The sequence below is a fragment of the Pleurodeles waltl genome, chromosome 9, assembly GCF_031143425.1.
Source record: "Pleurodeles waltl isolate 20211129_DDA chromosome 9, aPleWal1.hap1.20221129, whole genome shotgun sequence".
NCBI classification, from domain to species: Eukaryota; Metazoa; Chordata; class Amphibia; order Caudata; family Salamandridae; genus Pleurodeles; species Pleurodeles waltl.
In genome coordinates, this window is record NC_090448.1 from 350,045,304 (window position 1) to 350,065,743 (window position 20,440).

A 20,440-nucleotide genomic window follows, 5' to 3' on the forward strand; every position below is an offset into this window, starting at 1 on the left:
CGGCGGTAGAAACAAACAGCGCGGCGGTCACTGCCAACAGGCAGGCGGAGGACAAAGTACTGCCCACTGTATTACAACACGCCTATCCGCCACCTTTTCTGGGGCGGAACCAACGCTATCAAAAGCACAGCGGAAACAGTACACAGAAGGGAAACCACTCACCTCTCGACACCCAACGAGGAACCAGTTCGCCATGGAGCCCAAGTTACACGTCCTGCCCATGCTGGTCTTCCTCCTTCTGTATCAGGACAGACGCCGTCGATGACCACAGTGAGTACTGCACCTACAACACAGGGGTGGGGGGAGGGAAAAGAGAGTGACACACACACGCAACACTCAATACCCCCACCCCCACCCACAACACCATACACACAAATACATTCAGCAACATTACATATACACCCCCTCACCCCCTGGAAGAACGCAAGGACAAAAGGAAATTATTGTAACGATTGTAATCAAGAAAAATCATATAGTGCAAGTTCAATCAGTATATACAAATATGTACACCAACTACACAAGTCCGGATAGTGTTTCAATCATTGTCCGTGGACCAGTGGTCCCAAAATGCATGGGCGAAACCCACACAAGATACCTGACTCGAAACAGAGAGAACACTGCAGGGGCATCAGATCGAAATTAAACAGGCACCTCAGGGGTAAGGGGAGGGGGGCACCTCAGCCGGATGAACGCACGACACCACTGCTGCACAGGGGGCTCCATGCCCATTGCTGTATCCTGGGGAGTGCAAAGCCACCGTCTCTCAAGTCTTTCCAGTGGGTGGCTTTGTGCCCTGAGTGCTTCATCCTGCCAAGGACTGAGGTAGTGGATGTCAATCTCCACTGGTTCTGGAGGGGGCTTTGTGCCCACAGTGCTTCATCCTGCCAAGGACTGAGGTAGTGGATGTATCTCTCCACTGGTTCTGGAGGGGGCTTTGTGCCCACAGTGCTTCACGTGCAGTGTGGCTGGTCCCATTACCTCACATGGGTGTGTGTGCCATGAGATTGCCTAGGAACAGGTAGCATGATACGCCATGGAGGCAGAGACATACCCCACCCTGCTGCGGCTTCGCCTGACAGCTGCAGGTGCAAACAGTGATGAGAGTCATGCCTCATGGAAGCTGGGCAGGGTCCAGGAAGTCTCCTCCAGCCTCGGACGGCTGCCCACTGGTGATGGTAGCCATTTCAGCTGTAGTGGCACTGTCTGAGCATGTCACGGGGCTGGTGGCGGTGCTGACGACGGTGTCTGTGGCAGAGGTGCTGGCGGTAGTGCATGTGTCAGCACCTGTTGAGGGACACAGCAGGATGTCTCCTGCAGCCTTGGACGGCTGCCCACCGGGGACGATACTGGGGACTGTTGCTGAGGCTGGAGACGTGCAGGTGGCGGTGCAGCTGGCAGTTCTGGTGGCGGTGCAGGTGGCGGCGTCTGCCGCCGTACAGGTTGGTGTAGTAGTTGACAGAAGGGGTGACTCTAGTCCCTCAGTCGGAGCCACCGTGCCCTGTCCTGACCTGCTCTTCGGCTTGTGTCCCTTCCCCACCTTTGATGTTGCTGCAGGTGTCTTGCCACTGTCCCCTTTTGGTTTGGAGGAGCCCTTGGTGGCCGGTTGGTGCGGCTTCTCCCTCCGGGATGTGGGCACCTTCTTCACCTTAGTAGGTGGTGGAATGTCCTTGGCCTCACTAGGTGGCACACTGGCAGCCCTGATGGGTGGCGCACTCGATGACACCGCGGTTGCTGGCACCACTGTGCCTGGGGATTTGGTGGCAGAGGTGCTGGGCTGGGACTTGGAAAGCGTGGCCCTAGGGGAAGGACGGGGGGAGGTGTAGGGAAGAGGTCAATGTTAGCCAGGAAAAGCTTCTTAGACACACTGGGGTGGGAAGATGGAGGGGGTTTGGGAGTGGAGGAAGAGGTAGTGGTTGTAGGAGGTGTACGTTTGCTGAATTTGGGTGAAGGTGCATGGGCCGGAGGCTGTTGTGAGGTGGATGGCTGTTGGGTGGGTGTGTGCCTGCGTTTGTGTACTATGGGAGGAGGGCTCACAGACACACTGGGAGAGGACACTGGGGATGTGTGGATGGCAGTGGGGGTGGTGATTGCACATGAGCGGTGAGTGGTGATGGGCGTGCTGGTGATGTAGGTAGTGGCTCAGGATGTAGTGCATGCAGGTGTGAGTGGAGACGAGACAGGGAGGGAGGAGGAGGACGTGGAGGAGGGGGACAAAGTGGAGGCAGTGGATGCTTCTGTGTCTGCATGGGGATAGTGCTTGTGTGAGTGCTTGTGGGATGTGTGGTGCTTATGTTTGCCATGTCCACTCTTGTGTGTTGATGAGTGTGCATGCTGGTCTGATGGTGTGCTTGGGATAGGCTGAGGTACAGGGGATTGGGTCTGGGTGGAGGAAGCTGGAGGGGAGAGGCTGGATACAGGGACAATGGCTGCCATCAGTGCTGAGGACAGAGCCTGAAATGCTCTCTGTTGGGCTGCCTGCCCAGAATGAATGCCCTCCGTGTATGCATTTGTTTGTTGCAAATGCCTCTCAACACCCTGGATGGCATTCAAAATGGTAGACTGCCCAATAGTGAGGGATCTCAGGAGGTCAATAGCCTCCTCACTGAGGGCAGCAGGACTGACTGGGGCAGGGCCTGAGGTGCCTGGGGCGAAGGAGATGGCCACCCTCCTGGGTGAGCGGGCATGGGACACATGCTGAGGGGCTGCTGGGAGAGCGGTGATGGTAGGGGGGGTGGCGGCTGTACCTGTTGATGCAGTGGGCACAGAGGTGCCCGCCACTGCAAGGGAGCTCCCATCAGAGGAGGAATCGCTGTCGCTCGTGTATGCTCCTGTCCCCGTTGTGGAGCTCCCCTCGCCCTCCATCCTACTGGTAGCTTCAGACTCCGTTGCTTCACCCTCCAGGGCCATGTGGGTTTCAGCACCCTCCTGCTCCGGTGCCACTGCTCCTCCGCCAGATGATGCTAATGCACGCAAGAACAGGGAGATAAAACAAAAAGGGGGGGGAAGACAGAAGAAACACATGTTCAGTGCATGCAACACCACTACCGTTGGCGGACACAACACACAGGGGGTCATTCTGAAGACCGTACCGCGGTCAAAAGACCGCGGCGGTCATTCTGGGTTTCCCACTGGGCTGGCGGGCGACCGCCAAAAAGGCCGCCCGCCAGCCCAGTGGGAAACAGCCCTCCATGAGGAGGCCGGCTCCGAATGGAGCCGGCGGAGTGGAGGGTGTGCGACGGGTGCAGTGGCACCCGTCGCGTATTTCAGTGTCTGCAATGCAGACACTGAAATACAAAGTGGGGCCCCCAGGGGCCCCACGACACCCCTCACCGCCATCCTGTTCCTGGCAGGCGGAACCGCCAGGAACAGGATGGCGGTGAGGGGGTCGGAATCCCCCATGGCGGCGCAGCAAGCTGCGCCGCCATGGGGGATTCCCAGGGCAGCGGAAAACCGGCGGGAGACCGCCGGTTTTCCTCTTCTGACCGCGGCCGAACCGCCGCGGTCAGAATGCCCTAGGGAGCACCGCCAGCCTGTTGGCGGTGCTCCCGCGGTCCCCGGCCCTGGCGGTAAATGGAATGACCCCCACAGGGAGCAGCCCTCTCCACTACGCGATGCACTAACAGTTCTTAGCAAATTCACATGCCCATGGGGGACGAGGCTTAAGCCCAATTGCAGCACACCTGGAAGTCACAGGAGCCTGACAAGGTGTAGATGGCTATTACCAGTAATGGGGTTGGGGTGCCACAGAGCCTGCCTAACAAGGGACCTAGCCTACCAAGTTCACCCTGGCCTAGGGGAACCCACAGCCCACTTCCCCCACCCAGACACCCCATAAAGCGCACGAGTCAGCTGAATTAGAGTGTACTCACCCCCTTGTGGCTGCTGTGATGCCCTCAAGCGCCCATCCAACTCCGGATAGGCCACCACCAGGATCCGGTACATCAGGGGGGTCATGGTGCGACGGGCACCCCTTCCACATTGGGAGGCCATCCCCAGCTGGGCCTCCACCGTCTTCTTGCTCCAGCGGCGCAAATCCTCCCATCTTTTACGGCAGTGGGTGCTCCGTCTATGGTAGACCCCCAGGGTCCAGACGTCCTTGCGATGGCATGCCAAATACCCTTCTTGTGGTGGGCGCTGACCAAGAGGAAAAGTGAAGTTAGAATGGCTGTTTCTATCCCGTACATTTCATCTCATGCATTGCCAAACACCACCCACCCTGGCCCAGAAATACATACACACACAATCCTGACATGCTGGCCTGTCCCCCTCCCCACCCTCTTCCATCCACGACACTCCATACAATCATGTGCCATCCACAATGCTCACAGTGTACTCACCTGTTTGTCTGGAGGACCGTACAGTTGCGTGTACTGGGGGAGGACCCCATCCACCAGTTTCTCCAACTCCTCCGAAGTGAAGGCAGGGGCCCTTTCCCCAGACACATGAGCCATTGTCGCTTCCAGACACAGGTCACAGCAGCACTTGCAGTGTAGGTCATCTCCTGTTGAAGGTCAGGTATCAAGTGAGGGAACAGTTAGAAAATGGTGGCCACATCCGCAGCGGTGTGCACCGTCACCGCAGGCGTACATCGTCATTGGCTCCTGGGACCCATATGGCCCAATGTTAACCAATGCTGAATTGCATCGCGTTCTTCCACCGCCTACCGCAATGGTGTACAACACTAGAGCCGTTACCTCAGTTCCCCTTGTCCCACCTTACAGGTCAGGCAGCCACCATTTCAGGGGGCCAAATGGCAGGGAAAAAAACTGTGTCACACCTATTTAGGCCTGGAATACGGACAGACAAAGGCACATTGCAATTTTCCAACGTTTTAGCAAATAACACATTGTGATACCTAAGTGTTGTATGACCCTCTGCTCACTGTTCTCCTCCATAGTGCACGTCTGCTGGGGCAGGTGATGAGATGGCGGCATCCTCCGGTGTACAGACCCCTGGTGGACCTGTCGACAATGGAAGAAGACACATCATTATCACTTACAGACTTGATCGTGCAACAATCCTGGAACTGTGTGCCCAGTTGGAGCCAGACCTGATGTCAGCTATCCGCCAACCCACAGGAATCCACCCTCTTGTGCAGGTCCTGTCTGTAGTCCATTTCATGGCCAGTGGGTCTTTTCAAACAACAGTGGCCATGGCATCAGGGATGTCCCAGTCAATGTTCTCTAACGTGTTGTACAGAGTGTTGTCTGCCCTGCTGAAACACATGCGCAGCTACATCTTTTTCCCTCAGGTGGAGGATTTGCCCACAGTGAAAGGTGACTTCTATGCCCTGGGACATATCCCCAACATCATTTGTGCCATTGATGGTACACATGTGGCATTTGACCCCCCCACAGGAATGAACAGGTGTACAGAATCCGGAAAAGCTAGCATTCAATGAATGTGCAGATGGTGTGTTTGGCAGACCAGTACATCTCCCATGTGAATGCCAAGTATCTTGGCTCTGCGCATGGCGCTTACATTTTGAGGAATAGCAGCATCCCTTATGTGACGGGGCAACTCCAGAGGCACCGTGTGTGGCTAATAGGTGAGCCCAAGGTCCCAACACAGTTGACATAGGTGTCTGGGGTTGTCCCTAAGGGTTAGTGTCTGTCTAACAGTTGTCCCTCGACCTTTGCAGGTGACTCTGGTTACCCCAACCTGTCATGGCTACTGACCTCAGTGAGGAATCCCAGGACAAGGGCAGAGGAACGCTACAATGAGGCACATGGGCGAACTAGGAGGCTTATAGAACACACCTTCGGCCTCCTGAAGGCCAGATTCCGTGCCTCCATCTTACAGGTGGCTCCCTATACTACTCACCGAAGAAGGTGTGCCAGATAATCGTGGCCTGCTGTATGTTGCACAACCTGGCTTTGCGACGCCAGGTGCCTTTTCTGAAGGCGGATGGGCCAGATGGTGGTCTTGTGACAGCTGTGGAGCCTGTAGACAGTGAAGAAGAGGAGGCAGAAGAAGAAGATGTAGACAACCGAAACAACATCCTCATGCAATACTTCCAGTGAGACACAGGTAAGAAGATGTAACTGCTTCCCACATCTCATACTATTTTTGGAGCTAGCATAAGTCTGTCATTTTCACTCAGTGTATGGACCCTGACTTGTTACTTTGCCTTTCCATTTCACAGACATAGGTCCCACTTTGTGCCCTCTGCTATGCTTACTGCTGGCCTACAGCTGTGTTACATTGGTATGTGAACAAGTACATTGACGTCGCTATATTCCAGAGGTTTTGCAATTGCACATTTATGAAAGCACAGACTGACTCAGATTGTTTTGTGATTCAAGGGTGTTTATTTCTGTGCAAATAAGTGGAGGGGGTTGTGAAATGGGCTGGGGTGATGGTGGAGGAATGTCCACGGCAGAGTCCAGTCTATTTGGTTCACAGGTGCATTGTCCAATGGGGCATAGGAAGTGGAGCAATGGCAGTTTAAGCTGGACAGGGTGTCAAAGTGGGACAGAAGGGTGACATTCAGGGGGGTCTTATTTCCTGGCGGGGGTCTTGGCAATGTTCTCTGTCTTGTTCCTGGATCTCAGGGACCGTTTGCTGGGTGGCTCTCCTTCTGCAGGGGATGGGGTGCTGGTGGCCTGTTGTTCCTGTGGCAGTGCCTCCTATCCACTAGCGCCGGCACAGGTGGAGGGCTGTTCATCGTCCAGGCTAGTGTCAGGGGCCCGTTGTTGTGCCACTGTGTCCCTCCTGGTGTTGACAAGGTCTGCCAGCACCCCTGCAGTGGTGACCAGGGTGGTGTTGATGGACTTCAAGTCCTCCCTAATCCCCAGGTAGTGTTCCTCCTGCAGCCGCTGGGTCTCCTGAAACTTGGCCAGTACGGTGCCCATGGTCTCCTGGGAATGGTGGTAAACTCCCATGATGTTGGAGAGTGCCTCGTGGAGAGTGGGTTCCCTGGGCCTGTCCTCCCCCTGTGGCACAGCAGTCCTCCCAGCTTCCCTGTTATCCTGTGCCTCTGTCCCCTGAACCGTGTGCTCACTGCCACTACCCCCAGGTCCCTGATCATCCTGTGTTAGTGGGGTTGCCTGGGGTCCCTATACTGTAGTGGTGGACACACTGCTGATTGACGTGTCCTGGGGACAGAGGGATGGGCCCGCTGGGGGGGTGCTGTGGCGGTGTTTCCTGAGGGGGGAGGTTCAGAGGTGGTTTCTGATTGTGTCAGGGGAACCGACTGTCCTGAGGTCCTTGATGGGACGAGCTGGTCATCTTGATCCAGGCGTGCAGAGCTGCTGTCATCAATATAGGCCTCTTCTGTGGGGGGACTGGATATGTCTGGCACCTCCTGTCCGGTGACATTGGGTAGGGGTCCTTTTGGGGTGTGAATGCATAATCTTAGTATCTGTGTTTGCCATCTTGTGCAATGGGTGAGTTAACCTCTACTCCTGTGCTTGCATTATTGCCGTAGCCCTTGTGTGATTGGTGATTTTGGGGCATGAGTGTCTCTCTCTACTGGACATGCTTTGGTGATACATGTCCATGCATTGGTGTTACATGCAGGGCTTGGTGTTGGGATGTGTGGGTTGTGGTAGTGGGGTATCTGTGGGGTGTTGGTGTGATGGGTGTGAGGGTGAGGGTGGGAGTATGTGATGGCATGCAGGTGGGGTGGGGGGGATAAAGTAGTTAAGATATGACTTACCAGAGTCCAGTCCTCATGCTACTCCTGTGAAGGCCCTCGGGATGCAGTATTGCCAAGACTTGCTCCTCCCATGTTGTTAGTTATGGGGGAGGAGGTGGGGGTCCACCGCCAGTCCTCTGTACAGCAATCTGGTGTCTGGATACCACGGAACGTACCTTCCCCTGTAGGTCGTTTCACCTCTTTCTGATGTCATCCTGGGTTCTTGGATGCTGTCCCAATGCGTTGACCCTGTTGACGATTCTCCGCCATAGCTCCATCTTCCTAGCAATGGATGTCTGCTGCACCTGTGATCCGAATAGCTGTGGCTCTACCCGGATGACTTCCTCCACCATGACCCTGAGCTCCTCCTCAGAAAACCTGGGGTGTCTTTGAGGTGCCATGATGTGGTGTGGGTGATGTGTGAGGTGCTGTCTGTTGTGATGTGTGAGGGGATGTGTTGGTGTGTGTTGTTTGAGGTGTGTGGATGTTGTATAAGTGATGGTGTTGTGTGTCTGTAGATGCTGGTGTTGTGTAAGCTAATCTCTCTCTCTGGCCTTCTTTCGAAATTTTGGTTGTAAGGGTTTGTGGGTGATGTGGGTGTGTGCTTTATATTGGATTGGGTGTGTGGATGTGGTGTGTGTATGGTTGTCAGGTGTGTGTATTTTGAATTGTCCAATGTGGTTGTGTTTCGTAAATGTGTGTGTATTTTGAGTGCGGCAGTGTGTACCGCCAATGGATTACCGCGGTTGAAAGACCGCCGTGTTGATTCGTGGGTCGTGATAGTGTGGGCGTATTCTTGTTGGTGTGATGGTGTGGGTTTTGGTATCGCCAGTTTATCACTGAACTTTGGTGTGGCGGACTTGTGTGGGTGTCTGTATTGTGGCCGATTCCGAGCTGTGAATCGTAATACCTGTAGTGGAATTCCGCCGCCGCAATGGTATGTTGGCGGTCTTCAGCACGGTGGAAAGCGGGATTTACCGCCAGGGTTGTAATGAGGGCCTTAGTCTGAAGTGAGTAGTCGTGGCTGCCAGGGTTGAAGAAAGCGCAGAACGAAAAGCTGCTGACATGGACTTCAAAGGCGCCCAAGGTAAGTCGGTCATTAACATGAAAAGTAAGCAGAAACACAGGGCTCAAGGACACAAAATGATGTCTCAGAAGAAAAAGAAATTGTGCTTTATATGCAGATGTTCATTTCCACAGGAAGGTAAATGTCCTGCCATTGGACAAATCTGCAAAGGCTGCAGGAAAGTGAACCATTTTGTAGTGGTTTGTAAGGAGAAGGAAAAGCTAAGTGAGTCACACTGAGAAAACAAAATAGATGCCCCAACGCTCCAGAAGCGATGTTCTACCTGTGCCCAGAAGGTCAAGCGGCAACATCAGCTGAGGTAAATCGACACTAAATAAAGTTGATCGTCATCTAAATCTTCTAAGAGTTTTTCAATTTCAGTGTCAAGTGACAGTGAAGAAGATGTATGCCAAATGTCGATGTTTACTTCAGAAAAACATGTACATCAGACTGGTTGCATGTGAAGAAAAGTTTGAGTTGAAGAAAAATCTATGAGAAAAACCACAAGTCAGTCAAACATTGCCCAAAAATCACACTCAAGATAAACGGCTATTCCATAACTTTTGTTATTGACAATGGGGCATTGATAAACATTATGCCTGAGGAGACATACAATGAACTGTCTCCACTGCCCCATCTCAACCATTGACAACTAAAGTGTGCTGCATCAGCTCCATTAAAGAGTGAAGGTTTATTTGTAGCAACCCTCCAACATAAAAATAGAAAGGATCAAGCACCTGTTCATGTATTTCAAGGTACTGTGTCAAGTGCCTGTTTACTCAGTTTCAATACTGTTGCTGAAATGGGACTGATATCGGTGAACTACAACATGAATGCTCATCAATCAATCAATCAATCAAAACAAAATTATAGAGCACGCCACTCACCCGTGAGGGTCTCAAGGCGCTGGGGGGGGGGCAAAGGGGGGTGGGGCAAGGAGGGTCACTGTTCGAACAACCAGGTTCTGAGGTTCTTTCTGAAGAGCAGGAGGTCTTTGGTTTTGGGGAGGTTGGTGGGGAGGGAGTTCCAGGTTTTGGGGGCTAGGGCGAGGTCGGCTGATCTGAGGTTGCGGGTGGGAGTGTGGAAGTTCACTCTGTTGTTGAGGTAGGTTGGGCCATTGTTGTGGAGGGATTTGTGTGTGTGGATGAGGATCTTGAATGTGATTCTCTTGTCTATGGGAACCAGTGAAGGGATTTGAGGTGTGGTGAGATTCGTTCGTGGCGGGGGAGGCCAAGGATGAGGAGTGCGGCTGTATTCTGGATTCTCTGGAGGTTGCGTTTGAGTTTGAGTGTGGTGCCGGCGTAGAAGGCATTACCGTAGTCGAGTCTGCTGCTGATGAGTGCATGGGTGACTTTCTTCCTGGTCTCTGGGGGGAATCCATTTGAAGGATTTTTTTAGAGTGCGGAGTGTGTGGAAGCAGGAGGAGGTTAGAGCATTGATTTGCTGTGTCATGGAGAGGGAGGGGGTCCAGGATGATGCCGAGGTTGCGTGTGTGGTTTGCGGGGGTGGGTGCGGGGCCTAGGGAGGTGGGCCACCAGGAGTTGCTCCCATATGGTTTTGTTGGGGCCGAAGATGACGATCTCGGCTTTGTTGGGGTTAAGCTTGAGGTGGTTAGTTGTCATCCAGTTGGTGATGTCGAGGAAAGCAGCGTGTAGGTTGGTTTTTGGTGGTGGTGGGGTTGCGGGTGAGGGAGAGGATGAGGTGGGTGTCATCTGCGTAGGAGAGGATAGTGATTCCGTGTGATCGGAGGATGTTGGCTAGGGGGATCATGTAAATGTTGAAGAGTGTGGGGCTGAGGGAGGACCCTTGGGGGACTATGCTGTGGAGGCGTGTGCGGAGTGTGTGGTGGCAGACAGTGTCAAAGGCTGCGGAGAGGTCTAGGAGGATGAGTCGACTTTGGTCCTGATGTCATCAGTGCATGCGATCAGGGCAGTTTCCGTGCTGTGATTCTTGCGGAACCCGGACTGTGAGGGATCAAGAGTGTTGTTTTTTTCGAGGAAGTGGGATAGGCTGGCGTTGACTAGTTTCTCGGCAACCTTGGCGGGGAAAGGGAGGATGGAGATGGGGCAATAGTTGGAGAGGGTCTCCGGGTCGGCTTTGTTTTTTTTTTAGGAGAGCAGTGATTTCCACGTGCTTCCAGGGGTCTGGGTAGGTGGCGGAGTCGAAAGAGGAGTTGATTTTGTCGCACAGTATGGGGGCGATGGTTGGGCTGGCTTTGTTGTAGATGCGATGTGGACGGGGGTCGGAGGGGGATCCGGAGTGGATGGAGTTCAGGTTTTTTTCGGTTTCTTTGTATGTGGTGGGGGCCCAGGTGGTGAGTGTGGTGGGGGGGTCATGAGTGGGGGTTGAGCTGGGTGAGTGAGGGGTGTGTGTGGTGGGTGTGTGTGGTATGAATCTGTTTTGGATGTCCAGGATTTTGTGGTGGAAGTGGTTGGAGAGGGCGTCACATAGGGGCTGTGTGTGTGAGGGGTCTATGCTGCTGGCTTTGGTTTTGGCTAGTTCATTAATGATGGTGAAGTGTTCTTTGCTGTTTTGAGAGTTGTTGTCAAGGTGTGTCTTGTAGTCATCACAAAACAGCAAGTCAGTTCTCTTCATTTTTTCATGGATTAGGAAAACTGAAAACCATGAAAGTGCAACTGCATATCAATATGGAAATTCTTCCTGCTGCTCAAAGACAGACAAATTGCACTCCATTTACAAGAAGGTGTTGAGAAAAAGCTTGAGACCTTACTAAAGCATGATATTATTGAGCCAGGTACTGGTCCAATTTCATTGTTTTCTGCCATAGTGGTAGTACCTAAAAAGGACAGTGAAGGAGATGTATGCATTTGCGTTCACTTGCGTCAAGCTAACAAGGAAATTGAAAAAGAATAATATCCTGGTCTGCACATTGCTGACATGATCACACAGGTAAAAGGTACTAAAGTCTTCTCTCGTCTTGATCTAAGCAAAGGAAAACATCAGCTGGAACTTGAAGAAAATGGCAGGTACATTACTACCTTTTCTACATACACTGGGTTGTTCAGATATACAAGATTACGTTTCAGTGTATCATCAGCTGCAGAACTGTTTCAGGATGTCATTCGATGTACAATACAACCTGTCACAAATGCTTTCAATTACAGTGATGACATATTGGTTTTTGGGGCCACATGATAAGAACATGATAAAGCTCTTCCACAAGTCTGTCAACTACATGCTAATACAGGTTTAACCTTGAATGCAGAAACGTTTGAGTTCCACGTAACAAAAATCTAATTATTTGGCCATATGTTTTCCAATAGGGTATGACGCCAGATCCAGCTAAAGTACAAGCCTTATCAGCTACCAATCCCCCACAAGATGTTACCATGTTACCCTCATTCCTTGGTATCGAAAGTTACTGTTCTAGATACATATAATACTTTGCCACCATACGCACTCCCTTAAGAGAATTAACAAAAAAGAATGTTCCATTTTACTGGTCAAATTAATGTGCACAATGCTTTAAGAAAATCTAACATGCAATTGAGAATGCCACTGAAATGGCCTACTCTGATCCAAAACTACAAAAGGAGATTGTTGTTGATGCAAGCCCAGTAGGTTTGTGCGTGATCCTTGCCCAACACACTGGATACTCAAATGCCCGAAGATATATTGTGGTCTATGCAAGCGGAAGTTTGTCACAAACTGAACGTGCCTACTGATAACCTGAAAAAGAGAGTTTAGCAGTAGTCTTGTAGTGTGAACTTTCCATCTATTCTAATATGCAAACTGTTCGCTCTTGTAACTGATCATCAAGCATTGCTTACTATCCTTGGCAATCCAAAAGCCAAGATGCCTCTCCCAGAATTGAACGTTGGGGTTTGCAACTACAGGAATATGACTACACTATTGTTCATCGACCAGGAAAGGATCAAAACCCTGCTGATTACTTTTCATAAGTGCCAGTAAAGTCTCATGGTACCTCTTCCAAAGCGAATGAAGCCTACATAAATCTTACTGTCAAGTCAAATATTTCTGCTGCTATTTGTTTGAAAAAATTATTTATGCAACGAGCAAAAATAGTGACATGATGATACTAAAAGATATCATTACACCTCAATCCAGGAGACAATACACTCGACCTCTCACACATGACAGTGAATATCAGAAGTTCAAGAAATTAAAAGATGAACTATCAGTAACTCCAGAAGGCACTGTTTTAAGAGGTTCAAGAATAGTCATGCCAGAGAGTCTGTGACAACAAGTGATTGAAGTGTCCCACGAAAGACATTGTGGAGTTGTTGCTACCAAACGAGCTCTTCAAGGCAGAGTTTGGTTTCCTCATCTTGATGAAAGAGTCGAGGAAAACATTGAAAGCCTGTTATTTGTGCAATTGCTTAGCCCCAAGGTCACTCCACATCCCTAAAAAATGTCAGACATGCCAAAACATGTATGGGGGAGAGCTGCTGTGGACTTCTGTGGTCTTCAGGACAATGGCCATCACCTGATGGTGATTATCGATGAGTATTCTCGTTTTCCACTTGAAGATCTTTAATTGATTACTCAAGAGAAAGTCATTGAAAGATTAGATGGAATCTTTGCATTATGGAGTGTTCCCTCAATTCTGAAATCTGACAATGGTCCACCTTTCAAAGGTCGATAATTCAGAAACTTTCTTACACAACTCAATGTGAAGCATCAAAAAAATCACACTTATTTGACTACAAGCAAATGGTGTTGTTGAACACTTTATGAGCACACTGAAAAAGACTGTACAGCGTGCAAAATTGGAGAAGCTTAGTTTGAAGTCAGTTGTTCATGCTACTCTTCGAGCATAAAGATCAACACCTCATTCAACAACAGGTGAAGGTCCTGCCACACTGCCACACTGATGTTTGGGAGAGCCATGGTGATCAAGTTACCACAATGGACCACTGATGGTGAACTTCATCAGAAAGACTTGGGTTGTAAACAAAAGATGGAAGTGTATGCTGACAAATGTAGAGGTGGCAAGAACATTACTTTTCATGAAGGAGATCGAGTTTTGGTGCAACAAAAGAGAAAGCATAAATCTGATGCTCCCTTTGATGCTGAACCATTTGAAGTCATAGCTAGTAAGGGACACTTGGGAACTGCTCACCATCCTGGCAAGTCCATTATGTGACACTCTTTGCACTTCAGGCCTCTGCCTCGACCTTCACCTGTTCTTAATGTCCTAGCTGAGACTGGTTCAAGTGAGACTGAAGAGCAACCCCTGAATGCATCTGTCCCTATGTCACCTGTATCAGTGGTGTATGCCCCTCATCTCTCTTCCCAGTTTCAAAGGACACGATCTGGGCGTTTGGTAGAATCTCCAAAGAGACTTATAAAAGAGTTTTAATATATTTATATATGTCTGTGAAAGGTGTAGTCTTTATTTCATTGGGTGGAGGGAGATGTAGGGTCATGTGAGTAGTAATGCTGGGACTCTTTAATGTTGTGTAATAGTAATGATGGGACCCTTTTGGTTCCTGAAGGACTCTGCAGACCTGCGAAGTGAGTTATTGGGTGTGGTGACTGGATTTCAATTTTAAAATGATGAGTTCACACTTGCCCTCAGAGAAATAAAAACGTGTCTGACCAAGCTCTGTGTGTGGCGTGTTCATCTGGGAGTAACCTAGGCTGGGGAGGACGCTACAGCTTCTATCCTTTAACTGTTCACTTTTAGGAAACTTTTTTAATTTTGGTTAAACACTCTATGTGAGTGCAAGTGTTTTCCAGATCTCGCCATCTCTCATGTGCTATCCAAAGCCACGCTCCATGTTACTTTTGTGTACTTCTAGCCCCGCCCCCTCACGCTCCATGTTGTTCTAGCCCTCGTGTGCCTCTACTCCCACCCGTGTTGCTGTAACTTTTGTGTTTCTCCCCCACCACAGGCTGCATTCTTGTTTCCATGTGTGCTCTCTATGCCCCTATGTTGCAGTCTCTCTCTTGCAACAATCTTCTCCTCCTCGCCCCCACCAGCTTCCCCCATTCACTCCACTGTTAACCACACCAGAGGAGCTTTTTTGCTTAAAATATGAGTTTAAGCATTAATAAAAGGTTTTTTTTTACTTTACTGATGCACATGGCGTACGCTGTGTTGGATAGGTAAATATAACAAGCATTGGCAAAGCCAATAGGTTTTGCCTTTGTTTTTTGTTTTGCATTCTATGTTTCTATCTGCCTGGATTATAAATATTAGAAAAAGGTTAAAATAATGTTGGTTTTAAATTTGATAAACCGTTAAAAGTTGTTTTTTAATTTAACATACATCCCAACATAAACAACTATGAATGGCCTATGAAATTTAAAACAAACATTATTATAACCTTTCTGTAATATTTATAATTGAGTTGAGATTGTGTGTGCCCAAGATCATCAACGTAAGTGACATGTGACAGAAAATCTAGTAAGCCAATGATGCAGTCTATGCGAACGTGTAAATCACAGGAAAATAAATAAAAAGAGTAACCTCCTGTGTTGGTGTTATGTGCGTGCCAAATAGGGGCCAATAACTGAGCCAGTCTGTGTGATTTTGGGCGTTTGTTGTGGTACTTGTACAGGGAAGGGTGGTAAGGAGCGGCCTAGGTCAAGTTGGAGCACACTGTTAAAATCTCCTCCCAGGAGCCAGGGTAATTTGCTCCAGGGCGATAAGGTCTCAGACAGTTTGGCCAAGAACACTGCTTGGTCAGATGATATGCTTTTGTACATCACTGAGCCCCAGACCACACAGAACACTGATCACTGTGGTGAATTCAACAGTGCAATGGTGGTGTGTCAATTCTCTTTATGCAAATGGATACTTTGTCATTTTGCAATGGTAGCTGGACCGTACATGCGGATGATTGCCTGTAGCCCTCTTTCTTTGAGGGTTCTCTAGGGGTGGGCCATGTGGCTAACAAGCCAGAGACTCCGGTGAATATTATGTACCATATAAGAGTTTAACAGTACAGCTGTTATCAAAGCAAGTCCTCTGTGACCAAACTTGGTGTGAAATTTTGCCCAACACAAAATTTGTGAACTTCGCTGGTGAAGTTTACATTTCTAACATGCCTAATTTCCACCCCTCTCTGTTCCTGCAAGGTCAGAGAACTGATGTGTGCATCCGGCTTCTATTGTGCTTTTCCACGTTTTGCTCCTCCCTCACATTGTTTCCAGTACACACATCCTCAGTTCGTATCCTGGCAGGACTGTAAATGGTAGAACAGACATAGCCGTTCATGTGTGTGTTCATAGCACAATAGGAGGCTGATTGTTCGTATATGAAGGACAGGACGCAAAGAGGTCTGGAAAATGAGCACTTATGTTCAAGAGACTCGATAACCCTGTGTACAGAGTTAGCCGGAGAGCCATCCGGGCTCTCCTCTATTTTGTAACGTGCTCTGCGCATCCAGGCGGGGCACAGAGCAAGTGTATAAATAAAGTCGGGGCTGCGATGACGCGGTCCCTCATGAGCTGGCAACCATGAATAGTGTACGTGACGTGTTTCTGCATCCTACGAAGGCCTTCACTACATTGGTGACGGGCGGGATGTCAGATTTACCCGCGTGATCGACGAAGTGATGTAGTAACACGCAAAGAGAGAAAAAATAAATCAAGGAAAAGGGATAAGCGCCTCTCGTTGACGACGTAGGGGGAAGTGTAAATGAGCCCTATTCCTCTCTCAACGTATTCCTGTGGTCTTCCGTTGGCCGTGATCGGGCGGTGTCCGAAGGGCTGTGCGGCGTCCTGTGATAGGGAGGGGTGGTGTGAGGCGCTGCCCTGCCTCAACAACGAAGACGCTGAGAATTCCTGTCTCGTGCGGAGCCTGGAGGACCGGCATCCTGCTGAGACTGAATGCGGAAGGTGAGCCACGCCTGGTGCGCCCCAGGGGAGTTCTCACGTGGCGGGAGAGGAGCGTTCTGAGACGCGAGGCGTTTGTTGCTAAGGAAAAGCAACATTGAACGCCGGTCGCGTCCTTGGAGGCTGGAGGCTCAGGAACTGAGCCGTCGATAGCGGTGGAGGGGCGTGTCCATCCCTTACGTTTAAACGGAGACATGTTCATTGCTCCGTGGATTCAATAAAAGGAAAGAAAAAAAAAAACGGTGGAAAAAAAAAGTTGAACTACAGAAAGAATTATAGAAGTTACACCAAAGAAAAAAAAAAGGTGAAAAGAAAAAAAAAAGGTTGAACTGAACTGAAAAAAAAGGTGGAAAAAAAAAAAGTTGAACTATGGAAAAAAAAAGTTGAACTGAACTGAAAAAAAAAGTTGAACTGCAGAAAGAATTATAGAAGTTACACCAAGAAAAAAAAAAAGGTTGAGCTGAACTGAAAAAAAAGGTGGAAAAAAAAAGAAGTTGAACTGAACTGAAAAAAAAGAGGCATTCAAGATAGAAGCTACATACAAAAGGCTGTGGTCTTTCAGACAAGTGTACCTGTAGAGTGCCAACATGAGTGTGCCACCACAAGAAAATGCGCCACCACAAGGAAATCCCCAGCTCCCAGCGCAGTTAAACAACAGTGTTCATTCCTCAGTCACATCGTTACCCCCGTTTAGCTAACTGCTTTATCCAGCCACTGCCGCGCCAAGATGGCGCCTGTGGTTAAATCGACTAGACAACTATTTTTGTGCAACAAGGGAAACGGATGGAGCGGTGCGCAGGTCTCTAATGTTGTTGATGGGCGGAGATGAGTTACAAGAGTTGTTCGATTCACTCCCAGATACAGGGGACAAATCTGACTTTGATGCGGCTGTAACAGCTTTAAATAGGCACTTTGATCCTCAACTCCGACTATGAACGTTTCAAACTTCGACAGGCACAACAATCGGAAATTGAATCAATGGACATGTTTTACGCAAGATTAAGAAAGCTAGCAAGTTCGTGTACAGGGCTCAACCAGCAAGAAGAGATCAGGGCTCAGATTATCCAGGGGTGCCAGTCGAACGCTTTACGAAAGCTCATTCTTCGACAGCAAGGTATATCCCTTGACAAAATCCTAATTCTTGTATGCTCTCACGAACTGTCAGCAGTACGGTCAGACGCCATGGCGGCAGTGCGAGGTCAGTCATTGGCTGCAGCTTCGTCTACCTGTCCAGTCCAGGTGAAAGAAGAGGAGGTAGATGCTGTTCAAGCACGCCAGGCACCGGCGCGTCAACCAAACCTCTTTAGACCCGGTGAACGTGCCTGTGGGAGTTGTGGGTACGAACACAAAGCAAACATGGGGTGCCCGGCAAAAGGACAGTCTTGCAATCGATGTGGCAAAGTTAATCATTTTGCAAAAGTGTGCAGGTCCAGGAGGAACAAGCAAGGGGATCAAAAGGGAAAGGATGCCAATGTCAGGAGTGTATCCAAGAACACTGAAGAGGTGAGAGATCCCACAGCATCTGGTGCACTCATTTTTGAGGAAGATGAGGAGGAGGACATTTTTGTGATTTAATTTACTGGCGGGAGGCAACAGAAGAAGAGGCCGCCTCACATGAGTAACGTACAAGTTAATGGCATGTTAGCATCAGTACTCATTGACACAGGGGCATCAGTCAATGTAATGGATGAGACCCTGGATGGATGAGAGCATTTTCTCCAGTGTGATTTGGGGTATAGTAACACCAACCAGAAATGTATCCACAGCAGGTGTAGAAGACTAGGTTGCTCATTAGTATGAGTCGGGTAATGGTTAATGAACTTAGCATGTATGAATGTGAGCCTGTGGATTAGTTCCCAATGAGTTGCACATAATGCCATAATAGGGTTACGGGGTTGTTCCTGTCGAATAAGCCAGGTCAGTAAGGGCCTGGACATGTCCGCACCTGTATGTGTTCTAGCAGAGTGAGCTATATAGTTGAGGCAGTGGAGCCCCTCCAATACTGCAGTGTGTTTTCCACATGCATGTGCTAAGTGGACACAGTGAATGGGATTCTGCAAAGTGCAGGTCTCATGCCTTAGCATGTCTTGCTCTAGTTTCATAATGTTATGTTATGTTATGAAAATTTATAGAGCACATGGCTACCCAGAGGCCTCCCAGCACTATACAGAGATCTTAAAAACACTGCCTTAGAGACAGAGATTAAAACAACCACATTTTAAGTAGACGACGAAAGGATAATTCGTGACTGGTTTGTCGAAAGACAAAAGGTACAGAATTCCACAACTTGGCGCTGAGATAAGATATAGATCTTTCGCCCCATCTAGACTTTTTCATTGAGGGTATTACAGCTAAAGTCGCCGATGAAGACCTAAAATGTCTGACAGGATTATGGAAAGAGGCCAGGGTTCGCAAAAATGGCAGGCCTTTGTTATAAAGAGCTCTATGAATGCCACATAACGTTTTAAACTTTATCCATTGCTCCAGCGGGAGCCAATGCAAAGCAGAGAGAGCTGAGTTGGTCGATTCATGCCTAGGTATATTAAAAAGAAGGCGGGCCGCTGTATTCTGCACCACCTGCAGTTTCTTTTTAACATAGTTTGGAGCACCAAGATACGAGGCATTCCCATAATCCAGGCGTGAGATGATGAGTGCCTGAATGATGAGCCTCTTGGCAATGGGCGGAAGTATTTTAAACACCTTTCGAAGGAGTCTTAATATACCAAAACAGATGGAGGAGATTTTCTTCGCCTGATGGTCCATGGTAAGCCATGGGTTGAGCCATACTCCTAAACTCTTGATGTGTCCCTTGGGCGGGGCAGATCTCCTAACGAATGCAGAACGGGGGAAATAAGATTGGGTCGAGCATGATGGCCTAAGATCGTAACCTCCATCTTGTCACAGTTCAGCTTGAGTTTACAATCAGACATTCATTTGGATACTGCCCGTAAACAAGGTGCAAGTGCTGAATCAACTGAGTTCTGTTCCGTGGAGAAGGAGACCACCAGCTGGGTGTCATCTGCATATGAACCTAGGGAGAGACCATATGGCTCCACCACCTTTGCCAATGGCAACATATAGATATTAAATAATGTGAGCTAAAAGAGGAGCCCTGTGGCACTCCCCAATGACTATTGAAGCAACTAGAGTAAAAAGAGAAATCAAGTACCTGAAATGATCTTGCTTCTAAAAATGAGGAAAACCAACTTAGGACATTCCCTGTGATTCCAGCCTCCCTCATTCTCTGAAGCAAGATGTTGTGATTTACAGTGTCGAAGGCAGCACTGAGGTCAAGAAGCACAGTTGCTGATACCGAAATCTGATCAAGTCGCTTCCTGACTTCCTCTGTAACTCCAATGAGTGCCAATTCCGTGCTATGGAAGGGTCTAAAGCCCATCGGAGAAGGATGAAGAATGTTATTGTCTTCGAGGAAGTTGGAAAGATGAGGTTTCACTATTGCGTGTTTCCACTGAAGGGGGATGGTGCTACTGGACAAAGATAGATTGAACAGTTCGGTCAGAGTAGGAACTATTACTGATGACCCTTGCGCTAAGATTGAAGGGGGTACGGGATCCAGGGGAAAACCGATTTAAGGGTGTCCAATAGTGTTAAGACCAGTTTCGGGGAGAGAGGCGTTAGCTGTGAAAGCCTCACCGAGCCACTGGGACTTTCCTCACTTAAAACTTGGGAACTGTGAGTTCCTGTCGGGAAGGCTGAGTAAATGTCTGAGATTTGTTTGCTGGAAAAATAGTCCCAGATCATTACTATGTTTATAAGAGGCTTCCACGGCTTCAATATGAGGATGAGGGAGGGCAAGCTCTCTTTGTAGATGAAAAATTTATTTAGCAGAGTTAGAGCCCTGTTCTATTTTGGCCGCAAAAGAAGCCCTTTTTGCTAATTTAATTTCC